Here is a 20,657-nt window from a genome sequence, read left to right on the forward strand (position 1 = left end):
TGAGGCACAATTCGCTCATGGAACCGCTGCAGCAGGTGCTAACAAAGCAGCAGGCCATACTGGAGGCCACCTTCAGGGAGCTGAGGGAAACCCAGGTGAGGGGGTGGCCAGGGGCTCAGGGACAGGAAGGCGCATCAGGCCCTAGACCTGCCTACTCACCTGGTGCCTTCATCTTTAGGGGATCCTCAGTCCTGAAATCAGGAGCAACTGAGACCCAGGCCTTACTGGAATCCCAAGGGTACCCTGAAGAGGGTGAGTAGTGGGGTAGGTCTCCAGGAGAGAGAAGTGCCTGATGGGGATCTGGAGGTGGGGCTATATGGGAGGTGTAGTCAGGCGGGACCCCTGAGATGCCTCCACTTTCCTTGCTTGGCTGAGACCCTGGAGTGCCCAATAGTCAATCCAGTGTCGAAGAACACGGAGTTGGAGGTGAACATAGTGGAGGTTTGTGAGACCATGACCTCTATGGAACTCCAGGTGATGGTCACGAAGGACAGGCTGGTGGCATGGAAGAAGTCTAAGTATCTGGATGACTAAGGTTTGAGACTAAGGTCTGGTGTCCAGACCTGGGGAGCGGGATGATGGATTGTGTGAAGAACCCAGAGAGACCCTCCTGTTCCTGTCTGTGAGGAACAGGAGGCCGCAGACCTCAGATCTGGATCCTGTAATGACCTGTCCCCAAATAACCAGAATCCAGCTCTTCCGCTCGATTTCAGCTGGCAAGCTTGTTCACCATTAATCCACATTTTCTACCCTGATGATGTACCCTGTGTTCTTCAATTCCAACTAATCTAGCCCTGATCCAGTTCTTCCCACCCTCCTCCTTCCTCCCTCCTCCCCACTCTTCCACTTTCCCTCAGCACTAGACCCTAGGGATCAAGGGGGCAGAAAGGTCCCCCAACACTAGACCGCAGGGATCAGTGGGACAAAAATGTCTCCTACCTCTAGGCACCAGGGATGTTGGGAGCAGAAATTTAAACTGGGCCACACTCAAACCTCAGTTATGATAGCTCCAAAAGCAAAACAATGGCTTGAGGTGGGAGCTCTCCCTCCCCAGTACACAGTCCCGTTTCTCCATATGGCCGCCCTGAAGCTAATGGGGGCTGGAAACATCAGAGCAACCAGTTCTAGACACTCTTTGGGGGCTGGTTGGGCACTAATGAATTGAGGAGAAGAGAGAGGAAGGAGGCATGCTGGGTCACTCTCTGACAGTCACTGTCCTATTTCCAAGCTTGTTTCAATAAATGGATCCATCCCAGGCCGTGTGGGTATGTGTCTTGGGCGAGGTGTGTCCTGCCAGCAGTTGGCAGTTGCTTCTAGATTGTGGGTGGCCCTTGCCATGAGATTCACCATGTCTAGAGCCTGTCATCTGCATGCCCCTGAGTACGATGTTAATGACCCCAGGAGAGTACCTCTAAGATTTGGAGTGGTAACATTCAAAATATGGTGGTGGGAAGGTACGATGGTGGTGGAATTGGTGTTTGAATATTAAATGTAATAAATTATTGTAAACAACTTTATAAAAACAAAATAAAAATTTGCAAAAATGTCAGCAAAATTTAAAGCATGAAAAGAGAACAGAAAAATCAAAGATACACCAATCTAATACTTTTTTTTAATAAAAAAAGCAGTGGCGTCTAAGCTATAAAGATAACCCACAGAATGGGAAAAATTATTTACCCAATACCTAGCTGATAAAATGTTAATATCCAAGTTATATAGCACATTGGTAGAACTTTACAAAAAAAAATATCTCCCAACCCCATCAAACAAATGCAGAGAGGAATAATGAACAGAAACTTCCTCCAAGAAGAAATTCAAGGGCTGGAGCGATAGTACAGTGGTAGGTTGTTGCTTTGCATGTGGCTGATCTGGGTTTGATCCCCGCCATCCTACGGGCTACACCCGCCTTGGAACCCCAAGTGTTCTGTGAGAGCCAGAAGGGAGTGTCCTTCCTAAAGACACCCCATGCACACCCCATCCTCCCTTTCACCTAGAGGTGGAAATCACACCCAGATCCAAGACAGACCTGAGCCAACAACCCGTCAAAGACAAATGTGTTGGCAGAAGATCAGACAGACTGTGATGCCTGTGAGGTAAGGAGGCTGCAGACACCCATCCCAGGGCACAAAGTGACCTGCCTGAAAGTGATGTGTTCCCCCCAGGAGTCAGAAATGGTTCAACAGAATTTTTACTCACCTGTAATTCTGTCATTTACCTATCCTGTCAAAATCATATTCATCTACCCCAACCTTGTCTTTCTTCCCTCTTCCTTCCCGCCCTTCTCCTCTCCCCCTCCTCCTTCCTGCCCCCTCCCTTCTCCCCTCCTCTGCCCCTTCCCATTGAGGAATGGGCTATGGGGCTATGAGGCTATGGGGCTACGCAAAGCAATTGCAGACGTGCCCCCATGGCAGGGATGCTGCGTACTAGGAGTGGCGAGTTGACCCAAACAGAACAACATTGAGACTCACTCTGCATGTAAAGAAGTTACACAGTCTCCAAGGAAACTCAGCTAGAGAAGAGGGCAACAAATAAAGGGTGTTGGGTGGATCCTCCCAGGGTGGGAGATGCATGCTGAAAGTAGACTATAGACCAAACATGACTACCACTCAGTGCCTCTCTTGCAAACCACAGCACCCAAATGGAGAGAGAGAGAGAGAGAAAATGGGGGAATGCACTGCCAAAGAGGCAGGGTGGGAAGGGTTTGGGGGGTGGGAGGGATGCTGGGACCCATGGTGGTCGAGGATGGCTGCTGGTAGAGGAATGGGTACTTGATCATTGTGTGACTGAAACCATGGCACAAAAATTTATAAGTCTACAATTGCACCTCATGGTGTTTCACTAATAAAAAAATAAAAAGAAAATTCTTGGATAAAAAAAAAAGGTACACAGCCTCCAACACATCCATATGTGCAGGAACAAACTCAAAATATAAAATAAAAACCCAATCAAAAAATATATCCAAAGAAATAAATTTCAATTTTCAATATGAAAATTAAGGGATCATGGGATCTAACCATGTTTCACGCTTGTCCGTATCCCTCTGCGAGCGCACCCCCCTCCAGCCTTTCCAGAGGGATTCAGGGCTTCTTTCTTATGGTCTTTACCTGGATGCCACTCAAGTTGGATACTGCTCCTGAACTGTTCAGTGGTTCTGAGCAAGAGATTTCATCCACTGCTTCTTGCAAGTCAGAGGATGGGGTCCCATCGGATTAGCAAAAAGGCTGGGGTCGCGAAAGTTAGAGTGGGTTTTCACATCAAAATCTAGAGTTGCAAAAGTTAGATGTGGGTTATCACATCATAATCCCAGGGACTGTGCCATCTGGGCAATTGGTAGCCACTGGGGCCCTTTGTTAGTCATGAGTGTCACCCCTGAATGGGGACCTGGAGGTAGATAGTTTGTTTACCTCTGTGGCACAGCGAGAGATCTGAGCCCCCTGTCTCAGAGACAGGTATGCCCAGAACTATGCCAATGGCCCTACTCTGGGTCAGGGCACCTAGAACCTGATGCCCTTTCACATGCACAAAGAGGATCAACCTGTTAGCCTCTGGAGCCCTACTGCTGATTTCTTTAGGTTATTTGTTTTTCTTTTTCTCACTTCTAAATGCTCATTCTTCCAGGAGGTCTGGTGCCCAGTCTCAACCAAGAGCTGGAGCAGAGCCTCTGAGGCTCTCTTTCAGTCCTCTTAGGCTTCTGACACAAGGACCTTATCATCTACAGACTGCAGGATGGTCCATTCCAGGGCTCCAAGGAGGATTTTCTTAAGTCCAGAGCCAGGGTCTTCCTGAAGAAGGTGGCCGAGTTTTTGAATCCTTGGGCAACGGGTCCACAGTGACTGAGGTTTCCTCCTGTCTCTGGATCCTTTGGCCCAAACGCAAACAGGGGTGTGCTTCTTGGAACAATTTGCAAAGGGAGAAACACATCTTTTGAGGTTCAGGCCGGTCAATCATTGGGCACTAGAGCAAAACAGACTCAAGAGAGTGGAAGGGCTGGGTACCACAAGGTGACCAGCAGGAGCGACCACACTGACCCGGCGCAGGTCATGACTTCTCAACTGAGGCCAATGGGTTGCTCCCAGTTGAGCTGCATCCCACCACTATTCCTGCCTCCCAGACCTGCGCAGTATCTTTCCCTATCCCTAGCCACACCTCATGGGCTACCAGATATTGCGGCTGTCTTTGGAGGCTCACTCCTAGCATGAGTTTACCAGGAGAGGGGCATGATACTGCCATTAGAGGGCGCCTGGAGAGGGTATTTTCCAAAGGGGGAATCCACAGTGTCAAGGTGGACATTTATTTGCGCTTCTAGCTCTGTCAGGAGATCTAATGCCAATAAGATACTAAAGTTAGGAACAGGGAGAACCTTGTTTCCCATGTGGAACCCCCAGAATCTGCTGAGACCATGGATTCTCGGGCCCAGAAAAGCAGGGAAGGGCTGCACCTCCGATACCTTCATCGAGATCTCCTTCCTATGTTGCCCTGTCTTGGGGGTCATAGGGCGACCGTTTCCACGAGGCTTTTCTTGGGAGTGTAGGTACAAAGATACCCTGCCTTCCCTGCCTGCCTGGAGACTCCCTGTGACTCTGTCAGACTGTCCAAGTGGTCCTGGTGTCGGTAGACATTTCTGGAAGCTACCCAACTTTGAATGTCTGCCACTCCCATTCACAGAGGGTCACAGCTGGTCTGGTGTCATATTGGCACTTTGTTATCTCCTGCAGCATGTCATGGCTCTCTGGGGCAATGATCTGGGGCCTGCCCTCTGCCCCTCCTCATCCTCCAACCCTGACCCCTGCTCCTGCTCTGGCTCCCTTCTTTCTCCCTGGCCCTTGTCTTCCCTGCCTGTTCTCGCCTCCTCTAGACCAAGGGCACACTAGAGATACTGGGGTCTGGCCTTAACCACTCCACTGGGGTAGAGCTATCTCCACTGTACGAGTGGCAGTGCCACCCAGCTGCCATGCTCTCTGCCAACTCCTCCTGTACCCCTGGTGCCACTGCTTGAGTGTCGCTCTTTTTACTTTTGGTCTTGTCTTGCTGCTTTCTCCCCTGCTTGGTAGTGAGTTTTGTTGTTTCACAAATGAGAATTGCAGCACTAATATAACTTTGAGTTTTCAACGACTATGAACTCATACGAACTTTGCCAAAATTTCTGCCTAAAGCTAACTAAAAACCAAGCAGCAGGGACGGGAGTGATAGCACAGTGAGTAGGGTGTTTGCCTTGCACACGGCTGACCTGGATTTGATTCCCAGAGTCCCATATGGTTCCCTGAGCACCACCAGGAGTAATTCCTGAGTGCATCAGCCAAGAGTAACCCCTGGGCATCGCTGGGTGTGACCCATAAAGGAAAAAAGGGCGGCCATCTTGACAGCATTTAGCCTAAGAGAAGGACAACATGGAGGGCGGGATCCACAGATCCCGAAGGAAAAAAAAAAAAAACAGGTTCCAAAAAGAGCCGAGATCATCGGGAAGTCCCAGATGGGGTAGGTACCGCATCCCGCCTCCCCCAGATGGAACCCCGGTGACCAGAAACCTCTACAAGCACAGCTCGAGTATGCGGGAACTAGGACTTTTCCTCAAAAATGCCGGGACTACACCTCCCAGGTAACCTCAGATTCCGGAAGTCACGCCCACAGCCCGCCCCCCAGCGCCATCTTGACAGCATTTAGCTGAAGAGAAGGACAACATGGAGGGTGGGATCCACAGATCCCGAAGGAAAAAAAAAAAAAAAACAGGTTCCAAAAAGAGCCGAGATCATCGGGAAGTCCCAGATGGAGTAGGTACCGCATTCCGCCTCCCCCAGATGGAACCCCAGTGACCAGAAACCTCTACAAGCACAGCTCGAGTATGCGGGAACTAGGACTTTTCCTCAAAACCGCGCGGCCGCTTATGCGGCCGCGTGACATCTCTCTATATACAAAGTGATCCATGGGAAGTAAACCACCTAACGTTTCTCTCTGAAAATCATAGTTAAGCTTTGAGCACGGCCACAGCCCCAGAAACACAAGTACTTAATGCATAACCCAGTAGCTTGGAGCAGAAAAGTGAACGGGTTATGTGTTAACCCAGGCCATCAAGTCTGCCAGAGGGGAAAGGGTGTTGGTCCCTTCCGCCCTCCCCCCTCTGGAAAGAAAGGTGGCGGCCACATGGGAGCCTTGTGGACAGCAGGTATGAGCCGGGGGTGTGGGGGCGACTAAAACCTCATGGGAAGGGGGGCGTTCCGGTCCTTCCTTCATGCCCTACCGAGGCCACCAGTTGCCCCCCACGAGCAACTCTCCAGCACGGCCACAGCCCCAGAAGCACAAGGACTTAATGCAGAACCCAACAGCTTGGAGCAGAAAAGTGAACGGACTATGCGTTAATCCAGGCCATCAAATCTGCTGGAGGGGAAAGGGTGTTGCCCCATTCGCCCTCTCCTCTCTGGAAAGAAAGATGGCGGCCACATGGGAGCCTTGTGGACAGCAGGCATGAGCCGGGGGAGCGGGGGCGACTAAAACCTCATGGGAAGGGGGGCGTTCCGGTCCGTCCTTCACGCCCTACCGAGGCCACCAGTTGCCCCCCACGAGCGGCTCTCCAGCACGGCCACAGCCCCAGAAGCACAAGGATTTAATGCAGAACCCAACAGCTTGGAGCAGAAAAGTGAACGGACTATGCGTTAATCCAGGCCATTAAATCTGCTGGAGGGGAAAGGGTGTTGCCCCATTCGCCCTCTCCTCTCTGGAAAGAAAGATGGCGGCCACATGGGAGCCTTGTGGACAGCAGGCATGAGCCGGGGGAGCGGGGGCGACTAAAACCTCATGGGAAGGGGGGCGTTCCGGTCCGTCCTTCACACTCTACCGAGGCCACCAGTTGCCCCCCACGAGCGGCTCTCCAGCACGGCCACAGCCCCAGAAGCACAAGGACTTAATGCAGAACCCAGCAGCTTGGAGCAGAAAAGTGAACGGACTATGCGTTAATCCAGGCCATCAAGTCTGCCAGAGGGGAAAGGGTGTTGCCTCATTCGCCCTCTCTTCTCTGGAAAGAAGGATGGCGGCCGCATGGGAGCCTTGTGGACAGCAGGTATGAGCCGGGGGTGTGGGGGCGACTAAAACCTCATGGGAAGGGGGGCGTTCCGGTCCGTCCTTCACGCCCTACCGAGGTCACCAGTTGCCCCCCATGACCGGCTCTCCAGCACGGCCACAGCCCCAGAAGCACAAGGACTTAATGCAGAACCCAGCAGCTTGGAGCAGAAAAGTGAACGGACTATGCGTTAATCCAGGCCATCAAGTCTGCCAGAGGGGAAAGGGTGTTGCCCCATTCGCCCTCTCTTCTCTGGAAAGAAGGATGGCGGCCGCATGGGAGCCTTGTGGACAGCAGGTATGAGCCGGGGGTGTGGGGGCGAATAAAACCTCATGGGAAGGGGGGCGTTCCGGTCCATCCTTCACGCCCTACCGAGGTCACCAGTTGCCCCCCCGCGAGCGGCTCTCCAGCACGGCCACAGCCCCAGAAGCACAGGGACTTAATGCAGAACCCGGCAGCTTGGAGCAGAAAAGTGAACGGACTATGCGTTAATCCAGGCCATCATGTCTGTCCGGAAGGGAAAGGGTGTTGCCCCAGTCGCCTTCTCCTCTCTGGAAAGAAAGATGGCGGCCGCATGGGAGCCTTGTGGACAGCAGGTATGAGCCGGGGGAGTGGCGGGGCGACTAAAACCTCATGGGAAGGGGGCGTTTCGGTCCGCCCTTCACGCCCTTCCGAGGCCACCAGTTGCCCCCCACTAGCGGCTCTCCAGCACGGCCACGACTCCAGAGCACAGAAACCAATTTCTTAACTATCTGACTTTCAGTATAAATACTTCCAGGGTCAATAAGTAAAATAGCAGAAATCCAAAACCAACATTTAATTCTTGAACCCAGCTGTAGAAAGCAAATCACGTCACAATGCTTTTTCAGCATGTCTGATTTGGGGGGGGGGGTAAACTCAAAATTATAGTGGTGAATCTTTTATTGAAACAATGAATCTAATCAAAGCAGATAGAGTGTTAACTAGAATTCATCTGCCCCACAGGGACTGGGAGGGGTGGAGGGTGGGGTTTTATTGGGGTTCTTCATGGTAAAAAAAAAAGTATTGGTAAAGGGAAATGTGTTTGATATTTGCATGACTGAGACCTAAACCTGAAAGCTTTGTAACCTTTCCCAAGGTGATTCAATAAATAAAAAAAAAATTGAAAAAAAAAAAAAAAGAAAAAAGGGCACATTTTGGAATGAGGGAGAACATGATGAGATAACAGTGCTAATGGAATGAACAGCTCCAAAGTCTGAACACCGCACAAGGCAAGAGATCCGTTTTACAGCAGATCTGATGGGCGACGGGGTATTAGCAAGCAGCTGACAGGAAGTATGGAACAAGAAATAACCAAGCTTTCTGGGTGCAAAGAAGGATCTGGAGCATATCAATAACGTAGGAAAATTTGGGGGATTTTCCAAGCTTTCTAAGTTGAACAGTGTTACAGACCACCTCTGGGACATCTCAGGTGATTTCCGTGCTGTCTCATCTCTCCCAGACCCTGTGCCTTATGGCAGCTCCTGCTCTCCAGGGTAGTCTGTCTGAAGTTAGCTTGCGGGAAATGTGGGCAGAGGTCCCCTCTCCTCTTCAGCAGGGCTCAGGAGATCCTAGTAACAGGACTTGAACAGGGTTGGGCCACATCATGGCAAGCACTTTAACCCCAGCAATATCCCTGGGGCCCATTCTTGAAAAGTCTGAAAGTGCTCGGGAGTGGAAGCCTCGGGTTCCACGGGGCTGTCTCCCTGGGCACTGTGCCGTACAGAAGGGGGAGTGAGGCATCTTTAAGGGAGCCCAACTCTACAGGAAGGAGAGTTAGGTTTGGAAGCAGCTGAAAGAAAAGTACTGCTTTGAGCAGGCATTAGTCCAGCAGATAAAGTGATCTTCTTGCACACTGCTGACGTTGGATCAATGGGCCCCTCTAGTTCCACTAGGTATGGTCCCAGAGCTAAGTCAGGAATAAAGCCTGAGCATGTCTGGGTGTGATGCCAACACCCAAAGAAAAGTACTGCAAGCAGACAGGGCCAGCCTTTTCCCAGTGCCCTAAGGACAGATTGCTCAAGTTCTTAGTGGACATAAGAGGGATTTCCCTGTTAGGTGGAGGGGTGAGGGAGGGGAAGGGGGTGACAGTACTGGCCCTCCACTGGTGACTCTGCCTGAGCAGTGACAGTCCACTTGGACAGTCCACAGTGGCCTGACTCAGGCCAGGACTTGGCTGCTGCTTTGGCAGAAAGGTGTCCTGAAAATGTGAGTGTCAGGGTCCTTAAGAGGGAGAAGCCCCCAATGGGGGTCAGGAGGCAGGATACCCGGGGGGGCAGAACCAGGCGGACTCTGCCCCCGAGCCCTCCACCTCCCTTGATTGGCTGAGAGCCTGGGGCTGATCCTCAGTCTATCCATTTTCAGTCAATCTAAGGGCACTGAAGTGGAGGCGAACACAGTGGAGATCATAAAGCCCGAGGAACTAGAGCTGGTAACAGTCAAGAAGGACAAGCTGGCGGTGTGGGGAAGACTGTGCATCTGGAGGCAGAAATGTCCCCCAACACTGGGCACCGGGGATGTGGGGGGCAGAAATGTCCCCCAATAATAGACACTAGTGGTCTGGGAGGCAAAAACAGGCCCCAAGCAGTAGGCACCAGTGACATGCAGTGCAGAGGTTACCCCTAACTATAGAGAGCAGGGTTCCGAGGACAGAAATGTTCACAATTACTCGGCACCAGGGATGAGCAGAGCTGAAATTTCCTCCAGAAAAAAACACTAGGGATGTTGGGGAAAATTGTTTTCCAATACTAGACACACTAGCTCTGGGGGGAGAAATGTCCCACAACAGAGAACAGAGCTCAGATAGGAGATATGTTCTCCAAAACTACACAATAAGGAGTCCCAGGAGCAGAAATACTCACCCCCATAGAAATAGTCCAAAGAGTAGCAATAAGAAATGACCACCTCCCAACCCCCCACCATAGACTATATCCCAGGAGAGAGGAGTGGAGAATGCCTGCTCACCCCTGCTTTCCCACCTAAATGTTGACATATTTCCGGTTTGTGGGCTGTCCTTGCACGGTCCAGGGCATTTTCCACTTTTTGAGTTAAAATTCTGTCCAGAAGGCCAGAAAGAAGTCTCAGGAGACTCAGTACAGGCTTGGGATGCATGAGGTCAAGAACGTTCCCTGGCACTACAGGGTCTCCTGATCACAAAGGCTGGAGAAAATAGAGATCCCCACAAACCCCAAACCTCTCAGGTATGTACATAGGCCATGAGGGTCAATGAAGCAGTACTTGGAAGGATCTCAGTGCTTAGAGGAAACACTCATTCAGAGCATCCGATTTTCAAAACAGCACTTGGGTACAACCATCTACCCCTCCTTGACCCAGGGAAAACGAGGCCACACTCAAACCTTTGGTTCATGGGCTACAGACCAAGCAAAAGTCTGAGCCGAGAGCTCCCCCTCCTCCAGTGCACTTTTTCTATTCTGGGAAAGGAAGTCCTGAAAAGGATGGAGGCTGGAAAAGTCAGCAACTGAGTTCTAGGCACTACCTGGGACAGTTTAGGGGATCATGAATTGGTGGCAGAGGAGAGAGAGGGGAGAGGGCTGAATCAGTCTCCCTGACAGCCACTGTTCTGTTTCCAAGATTGTTTCTACAAATGGATGCATCCCAGCCTGTGTGGGTGTGTGGCATTGGGTGGGTGGGTCCTGCCAGGGAACGGCTCATGCTTCTTGATGAAGCATGAGCTATCCTCTGGGGGTCTCCCCATGGATCAGAACCTGACATGACATGCCCATGCCCATGGTGCCTGTTCCGTCTACACCTCCTCTGTAGTGCCCACCGGGAAGAGCCCCCACCTTGCCCCCAATGCTTAGTGGGTGCCAGGCCCGAGGGTCCGGGTGGGGGTGGGGAGGCCCGTCAGGCCCACCCTGACAGAAGGTGCCGGGGGAGACCCACTGTGAGGGTAGGAGCCCGCCTGCGGTGGTGGGAGGAAGGACAGGCCAGGACGCCACCCACTATAATGTGTCAAAATCTAGAAGAGGCTAGAGGGGTTGTGGGGGTGCGGACTGGCCCTCACTGCACACAGAGGGTCCTAGTACCGGGGAGGCTGCCGGGTCGAGGTATGGGGAGGCACCCTCCTTTAGGTCTTGGGAGAAAGACCCCCTGAGGAATGTGCAGGGGACAGGTTACCCCATGTGCTGTTTTCCTTGGGCCTGTGTGTGAATGTCTGGGCCCTGAATGTTGTGGTGGGATCTGAACAGCCTTCGGCCCTGTCTCATGATAGAGATGTGCACGCAAGACCAGAAGGTGCAGTGTCTGTAGCCTGGAATGCTTCTGCTGGTGCCAAAAGCAGCACACAGCTGCAACCCCACACCTGAATGACCCCCTCATGTGGGCTTCAAGGTTGAGCAGGTGCTGAGGCACAAGGAGCTCATGGACCAGCTGCAACAGGTGCTAACAAGGCAGCAGGCCCTCCTGGAGGCCACCTTCAGGGAGCTGAGGGAAACCCAGGTGAGGGGGTGGCCAGGAGCTCAGGATAAGGAAGGCGCATCCGGCTCTAGACCTGCCTACTCACCTGGTGCCTTCATCTTTAGGGGTCCTCAGTCCTGAAATCAGGAGCAACTGAGCCCCAGACCTTGCTGGAATTCCAAGGGTACCCTGAAGAGGGTGAGTGGTGCGGTGGGTCTCCAGGAGGGAGAAGTTCCTGATGGGGATCTGGAGGTGGGGCTATATGGGAGGTGGAGCCAGGCGGGACCCCTGAGATGCCTCCACCTTCCTTGCTTGGCTGAGACCCTGGAGTGCCCCATAGTCAATCCAGTGTCGAAGAACACGGAGTTGGAGGTGAACATAGTGGAGGTTTGTGAGACCATGACCTCTATGGAACTCGAGGTGATGGTCATGAAGGACAGGCTGGTGGCGTGTGAGAAGACTAAGGATCTGGATGACTAAGGACTGAGACTAAGGTCTGGGGTCCAGACCCGGGGAGCGGGATCATGGATTGTGTGAATAACCCAGAGAGACCCTCCTGTTCCTGTCTGTGAGGAACAGGAGGCCGCAGACCTCAGATCTGGATCCTGTAATGACCTGCCCCCAAAAAACCAGAATCCAGCTCGTCCGCTTGAGTTCAGCTGGCAAGCTTGTTCACCATTAATCCACTTTTTCTACCCTGATGATGTACCCTGTGTTCTTCAATTCCAACTAATCTAGCCCTGATCCAGTTCTTCCCACCCTGCTCCTTCCTCCCTCTTCACCGCTCTTCCACTTTCCCTCAGCACTAGACCCTAGGGATCAAGGGGGCAGAAAGGTCCCCCAACACCAGACCGCAGGGATCAGTGGGACAAAAATGTCTCCTACCTCTAGGCACCAGGCATGTTGGGAGCAGAAATTTAAACTGGGCCACACTCCAACCTCAGTCATGATAGCTCCAAAAGCCAAACAAGGGCTTGAGGTGGGAGCTCTCCCTCCCCAGTACACAGTCCCGTTTCTCCATATGGCAGCCCTGAAGCTAATGGGGGCTAGAAACATCAGAGCAACCAGTTCTAGACACTCTTTGGGGGCTGGTTGGGCACTAATGAATTGAGGAGAAGAGAGAGGAAGGAGGCATGCTGGGTCACTCTCTGACAGTCACTGTCCTATTTCCAAGCTTGTTTCAATAAATGGATCCATCCCAGGCCGTGTGGGTATGTGTCTTGGGCGAGGTGTGTCCTGCCAGCAGTTGGCAGTTGCTTCTAGATTGTGGGTGGCCCTTGCCATGGGATTCACCATGTTTAGAGCCTGTCATCTGCATACCCCTGAGTACGATGTCAATGACCCCAGGAGAGTACCTCTAAGATTTGGAGTGGTAACATTCAAAATATGGTGGTGGGAAGGTACGATGGTGGTGGAATTGGTGTTTGAATATTAAATGTAATAAATTATTGTCAACAACTTTATGAAAACAAAATAAAAATTTGCAAAAAATTCAATAAAATGTGAAGCATGAAAAGAGAACAGAAAAATCAAAGATACACCAATCTAATGCGTTTTTTTTTCCCTAGACGTGTTTTTTTTATTTTATTTTTTTTTACAGTTGTAGATTTACAATTTTTTGTGCTTTGGTTTCAATTATACAATGATCAGATACCCATCCCTCCACCAGTGCCCATTTTCCTCCACCATGGATAATATCCCTCCCACCCCCATCCCCCCATCCCCCTGTCTCTGTGGCAGGGCAATCCCCTGTGTTCTCTCTCTCCTTTTGGGTGTTGTGGTCTGCAAAAGAGGCATTGAGTGGCAAACATGTTCAGTCCATAGTCTACTTTCAACATGCATCTCCCCTCCTGGGAGGATCCTCCAAACATCCTTTATTTGGTGCTCCCTTCTCTATCTGAACTGCCCTTTCCTCTAGGATACCCGGCTGGCCTCTACGTTATGGAGTAATCCTCCTGGTGCTGATCTCACCTATTCTTGGGTATTAATCTCATACTTTGTTACTTCATATCCCCCAGATGAATGCAATCTTTCTATGTCTATCCCTCTCTTTCTGACTCATTTCACTTAGCATGATACTTTCCATATTGTACCACTTGTATGTAAATTTCATGACTTCATCTTTTCTAACAGCTACATAGTACTCCATTGTGTAGATGTACCAAAGTTTCTTTAACCAGTCATCTGTTCGTGGGCATTCAGGTTTCTTCCAGTTTCTGGCTATTGTCAAGAGTGCTGCAATGAACAAACAAGTGCAGATGTCACTTCGACGATACATTTTTGCCTCTCTGGGATATATTCTCAGGAGTGGTATTGCTGGGTCAAATGGGAGCTCAATTTCTAATTTTTTGAGCATCATCCATACTGTTTTCCAGAAGGGCTGAACCAGTGGACATTCCCACCAACAGTGAAGGAGTGTCCCTTTCTCGCCACATCCACGCCAGCATCAGTTGCTTTTGTTCTTTTGAATGTGGGCCAGTCTCTGAGGTGTGAGATGGTATCTCATTGTGGTTTTGATCTGCATCTCCCTGATGATTAATGATGTAGAGCATTTTCTCATGTGCTTTTTTGCCATTCGGATTTTTTCTTTGAGAAAGTTTCTGTTCATTTCATTGCCCCATTTTTGGATGGGGTTGAATGTTTTCTTCTTGTGGAGTTTAACCAGTATTTTGTATATCCTGGATATCAACCCCTTGTCAGATGTGTATTCGGTGAATATCCTTTCCCATTCTGTAGACTGTCTTTGTATTTGTTTCTTTGGAGGTGCAGAAGCTTCTTAGTTTAAGATAGTCCCATTTATCTATCTCTGTTTTCACTTGCTCGGCCAGTGGCGTGGCATCTTTGAAGATACCATTAGCTTCAATGTCATGGAGGGTGTTGCCAACGTTATCTTCAATGCACCTTATGGTTTCTGGTCTGATGTTGAGGTCTTTAATCCATTTTGATCTTACTTTTGTACATAGTGTTAGGCAGAGTTCTGAGCCTACTTATTTGCATGTTGCCGTCCAGTGATGCCAACACAATTTATTAAACAGGCTTTCCTTACTCCACTTCACATTACTTGCACCTTTATCAAAGATTAGATGAGCATATGATTGAGGGGAGATGTCAGTGTATTCAGCCCTCTTCCATTGGTCTGCAGTTCTGCCTTTGTTCCAGTACCATGCTGCTTTAATTATTACTGCTTTGTAGTACAGTTTGAAGTTAGGGAGGTTGATTCCTCCCATTTTATTTTTCCTAAGAATTGCTTTAGCTATTCGTGGGGGCTTATTGTTCCATATAAATTTCAGGAGTGTTTGCTCCATTTCTTTGAAGAATGTCATGGGTATCCTTATAGAGATTGCATTGAATTTATACAATGCTTTCGGTAGTATTGCCATTTTGACAATGTTAAGTCTCCCGACCCATGAGCAGGGGATATCTTTCCATTTCCTCATGTCCTCTTTTATTTCCTGAAGTAGCATTTTGTAGTTTTCTTTGTACAGTTCCTTTACTTCCTTAGTTAAGCTGATTCCTAGGTACTTGATTTTCTGGGGCACAATTGTGAACGGGATTGTTTTTTTCATGTTGCTTTCTTCTCTCTCACTGTTTGCGTATAGGAAAGCCATGGACTTTTGGGTATTGATTTTATAACCTGCAACTTTACTATACAGGTCTATTGTTTCTAGGAGTTTTTTGGTGGAGGTTATTGGGTTCTCTAAGTAGAGTATCATATAATCTGCGAATAGTGAGAGCTTGATTTCTTCCTTTCCTACCTGAATGCCCTTAATATCTTTTTCCTGCCTAATCGCTATTGCAAGTACTTCCAGTACTATATTGAACAGCAGTGGAGAGAGTGGGCATCCCTGTCTCGTCCCTGATCTTAGAGGGAAGGCTCTCAGTTTTTCCCCATTGAGGATGATGCTTGCTGTAGGCTTGTGGTAGATGTCTTTAATTATGTTGAGGAAAGTCCCCTCTATACCCATTTTGGCTAGGGTTTTCATCATAAAGCGGTGCTGGATCTTATCAAATGCTTTCTCTGCATCTATTGATATGATCATATGCTTTTTATCTTTTCTTTTGTTGATATGGTGGATTATGTTGATTGATTTCCGAATGTTAAACCATCCTTGCATCCCTGGGATGAATCCTACTTGGTCATGGTGTATGATCTTTTTGATGAGTAGTTGGATTCTATTTGCTAGTAGTTTGTTGAGGATCTTTGCATCTGTGTTCATCAGGGATATCGGCCTGTAATTCTCTTTCTTTGTGGTATCTCTGTCTGCTTTTGGTATCAGTGTGACATTTGCTTCGTAGAAACTGTTCGGAAGTGTTTTTGATATTCCAATTTCGTAGAAAAGCTTAAAGAGCATTGGGAGTAAGTCCTCTTTAAAGATTTGGAAGAATTCACTAGTGAATCCATCCGGGCCAGGACTTTTGTGCTTGGGGGAGACTTTTTATTACCATTTCAATTTCCTTGACGGTGATAGGTCTGTTCAGGTATTCCAGGTCTTCTTGGTTCAGCCTTGGGAGTCTGTAGGAGTCTAGGAATTTATCCATTTCCTCGAGGTTTTGATGTTCCGTGGCATAAAGCTTCTCAAAGTACTCCCTGAGGATTCTCTGAATTTCTCTGGTTTCTGTTGTAATGACCCCCTTTTCATTTCTGATTCGATTTATTAGGGTTTACTCTCTCCCTTTCTTTGTGAGTTTTGCTTGAGGCTTATCGATCTTGTTAATTTTCTCAAAGAACCAGCTTTTGGTTTCATTGATCTTTCGGATTGTTTTTTGTGTTTCCATCTCGTTAATCTCTGCTCTGAGTTTTATTATTTCCTTTCTCCTGTTCGGGTTGTGCTCCTTTTTTTGGTCCTTCTCCAAGCTCTTAAGCTGTGAGGTTAGGTTACTTATGTGTGCTCGCTCCTCCTTTCTGAGGAATGCTTGTAGAGCTATAAACTTTCCTCTTAACACAGCCGTTTCTATGTCCCATAAGTTTTGGTAACCCGTGTTCTCATTTTCATTCGTTTCTAGGAATCTTTTGATTTCCTCTTTGATTTCCTGTCTAATCCACTCATTGTTCAATAGTGCACTGTTTAATTTCCAGGTGTTTGATATAGTTTTCTGTTTTTGTGTGTGATTTACTTCTAATTTCAGCGCATTATGGTCTGAGAAGATTGTTGATACAATCTCTACCTTCTTAATTTTATGGAGGCATGTTTTGTGGCTCAGCATATGGTCTATCTTGGAGAATGTTCCATGTACGCTTGAGAAGAATGTGTATTCAGCTTTTTGTGGATGAAGTGTCCTGTATATATCTACTAAGCCCCTTTCTTCCATTGTTTCCCTCAAATGAAGTATGTCCTTGCTAAGCTTGAGTCTGGTTGATCGATCAAGAGGTGACAAAGCAGTTCTAATGCGTTGTTTTAAAAAAAAAAAAAAAGAAATGGCGTCTAAGCTACTAAGATAGCCCACAGAATGGAAAAAATTATTTACCCAATATCTAGCTGATGAAAGGCTAATATCCAAGTTATATAGCACATTGGTAGAACTTTAAAAAAAAATATCTCCCAACCCCATCAAACAAATGCAGAGAGGAATAATGAACAGAAACTTCGTCAAAGAAGAAATTCAAGGGCTGGAGCGATACTACAGTGCTAGGTTGTTGCTTTGCACGTGGCTGATCTGGGTTTGATCCCCGCCATCCTACGGGCTACACGCGCCTTGGAACCCCAAGTGTTCTGTGAGAACCAGAAGGGAGTGTCCTTCCTAAAGACACCCCATGCACACCCCATCCTCCCTTTCACTTAGAGGTGGAAATCACACCCAGATCCAAGACAGACCTGAGCCAACAACCCGTCAAAGACAAATTATGTTGGCAGAAGATCAGACAGACTGTGATGCCCGTGAGGTAAGGAGGCTGCAGACACCCATCCCAGGGCACGAAGTGACCTGCCTGAAAGTGATGTGTTCCCCCCAGGAGTCAGAAATGTTTAAACAGAATTCTTACTCACCTGTAATTCCATCTTTTACCTACCCTGTCAAAATCATATTCATTTACCCCAACCTTGTCTTTCTTCCCTCTTCCATCCCGCCCTTCTCCTCTCCCCCTCCTCCTTCCTGCCCCCTCCCTTCTCCCCTCCTCTGCCCCTTCCCATTGAGGAATGGGGCTATGGGACTATGAGGCTCTGTGGCTACACAAAGCAATTGCAGACGTGCCCCCATGACAGGGATGCTACGCACTAGGAGTGGCGAGATGACCCAAACAGAACAACATTGAGACTCGTACTCTGCAAGTAAAGAAGTTACACAGTCTCCAAGTAAGCTCAGGTAGAGAAGAGGGCACCAAATCAAGGGTGCTGGGAGGATCCTCCCAGGGTGGGAGATGCATGCTGAAAGTAGACTATAGACCAAACATGACTACCACTCAGTTTCTCTCTTGCAAACCACAGCACCCAAATGGGGAGAGAGAGAACAAGGGGGAATGCACTGCCAAAGAGACAGGGTGGGAAAGGGGGTTGGTGGGGTAGGAGGGATGCTGGGACCCGTGGTGGTGCAGGATGGGTGCTGGTAGAGGAATGGGTACTTGATCATTGTGTGACTGAAACCCAAGCACAAAAATTTATAAGTCTACAATTGTACCTCATGGGGTTTAACTAATAAAAAAATAATAAAAAGAAAATTCTTGGATTAAAAAAAAGGTACACAGCCTCCAACACATCCATATGTGCAGGAGCAAACTCAAAACATAAAATAATAACCCAATTAAAAAATAAATCCAAATAAATAAATTTAAATTTTTAATATGAACAGATACTACACTTGATCTTAGCCAAAAGGCCGAGAAGCTCCGGGGGATGGAGTGATAGCACAGTGGTAGGGCGTTCGCCTTACAAGCGGCCAACATGGCCGACCCGAGTTCAATTCCTCCGCCCCTCTTGGAGAGCCCGGCAAGCTACCGAGAGTATTCGATATGCCAAACATAGTAACAACAAAGTCTCCAATGGAGACGTTACTGGGCCCGCTTGAGCAAATCGACGATCAACGGGAGTGCCTTTACCTTTTACCTTTACCTTTTAATATGAAAATTAAGAGATCGTGGGGTCTCACCATGTTTCGTGCTTGTCTCTATCCCTCGCCGAGCGCACCCGCCCCTACCCAGTCTTTCCAGAGGGATTCAGGGCTTCATTCTTATGGTGTTTATCCGGATGCCACTCAGGTTGGAAACTGCTCCTGAACTGTTCAGTGGTTCTGAGCAAGAGATTTAGTCCACTGCTTCTTGCAAGTCAGAGGATGGGGTCCCATCCGATAAGCAGAAAGACTGGGGTCGCGAAAGTTAGAGTGGGTTTTCACATCATAATCCCAGGGACTGTGCCATCTGGGCAATTGGTAGCCACTGGGGCCCTTAGTTAGTCATCACTATCACCCCTGAATGGGGACCTGGAGGTAGTTTGTTTACCTTTGTGGCACAGCGAGAGATCAGAGCCCCCTACCTCAGATACAGGTATGCCCAGACCTCTGCCAATGGCCCTACCCTGGGTCAGGGCACCTAGAGCCTGGTGCCCTTTCTCAGGCACTAAGAGGATCAACCTCTATGCCTCTGGAGCCCTACTGCTGATTTTTTTAGGTTATTTGTTTTTCTTTTTCTCACTTCTAAATGCTCATTCTTCCAGGAAGTCTGGTGCCCAGCCTCAACCAAGAGCTGGAGCAGAGCCTCTGAGGCTCTCTTTCAGTCCTCTTAGGCTTCTGACACTAGGACCTTATCATCTACAGACTGCAGGATGGTCCATTCAAGGGCTCCAACGAGGATTTGCTTAAGTCCAGAGCCAGGGTCTTCCTGAAGAAGGTGGCCGAGTTTTTGAATCCTTGGGCAACGGGTCCACAGTGACTGAGGTTTCCTCCTGTCTCTGGATCCTTTGGCCCAAACGCAAACGGGTCTGCTTCCTGGAACAATTTCCAAAGGGAGAAACACATCTTTTGAGGTTCAGGCCGGTCAATCATTGGTCACTAGAGGAAAACAGACTCAAGAGAGTGGAAGGGCTGGGTACCACAAGGTGACCAGCAGGAGCGACCACACTGACTCGGCGCAGATCATGACTTCTCAACTGAGGCCAATGGGTTGCTCCCAGTTGAGCTGCATCTCACCACTATTCCTGCCTCTCAGACCTGCGCAGTATCTTTCCCTATCCCTAACCACACCTCACGGGTTACCTGACATTGTGGCTGTCTCTGGAGGCTCACTCCTAGCATGAGTTTACCAGGAGAGGGGCATGATACTGCCATTAGAGGGCGCCTGGAGAGGGTATTTTCCAAAGGGGGAATATACAGTGTCAAGGTGGACATTTATTTGCGCTTCTAGCTCTGTCTGGAGATCGAACGCCAATAAGATACTAAAGTGGGGAACAGGGAGAGCCTTGTTTTCCATATGGAACCCCCAGCATCTGCTGACACCATGGATTCTCAGGCCCAGCAAAAGCCGGGAAGGGCTGCACCTCCGATACCTTCATTGAGCTCTCTTCCTATGTTGCCCTGTCTTGAGGTCATGGGGCGACCATTTACACGAGGCTTTTCTTGGGAGTGTAGGTACCAAGTTACCCTGCCTTCCCTGCCTGCCTGGGGACTCCCTGCGACTCTGTCAGACTGTCCAAGTGGTCCTGGTGTCAGTAGACGTTTCTGGAAGCTACCCAACTTTGAATGTCTGCCACTCCCTTTCACAGAGGGTCACAGCTTGTCTGGTGTCATATTGGCACTTTGTTCTCTCCTGCAGCATGTCATGGCCCTCTGGGGCAATGATCTGGGGCCTGCCTTCTGCCCCTCCGCATCCTCCACCCCTGACTCCTGCTCCTGCTCTGGCTCCCCTCTTTCTCCCTGCCCCTTGTCTGCCCTGCCAGTTCTCGCCGCCTCTAGACCAAGGGCACACTGGAGGTGCTGGCGCCTGCCCTTAACCACACGACTGGTGTCGTGCTGTCTCCACTGGACGAATGGCAGTGCCACCCAGCTGCCATGCTCTCTGCCAACTCCTCCTGTGCACCAGGTGCCACTGCTTGGGTGTTGCTCTTTTTCCTTTTGGTCTTGTCTTGCTTTCTCCCCTGCTTGGTAGTGAGTTTTGTTGTTTCACAAATGAGAATTGCAGCACGAATATCACTTCGAGTTTTCAACGACTATGAACTCATACGAACTTTGCCAAAATTTCTGCCTAAAG

The 20,657-nt window shown here is 49.2% G+C and overlaps 1 pseudogene; it reads right to left on the reverse strand.

Annotated features, from left to right (window-relative positions):
- Positions 1-18,226: 18,226 nt before the first annotated feature.
- Positions 18,227-18,307, reverse strand: LOC130026768 (uncharacterized; annotated as a pseudogene).
- Between the last annotated feature and the right edge of the window lie 2,350 nt (positions 18,308-20,657).

Source organism: Sorex fumeus, unplaced genomic scaffold, assembly GCF_029834395.1.
Source record: "Sorex fumeus unplaced genomic scaffold, SorFum_2.1 ptg000034l, whole genome shotgun sequence".
Taxonomy (NCBI): Eukaryota; Metazoa; Chordata; class Mammalia; order Eulipotyphla; family Soricidae; genus Sorex; species Sorex fumeus.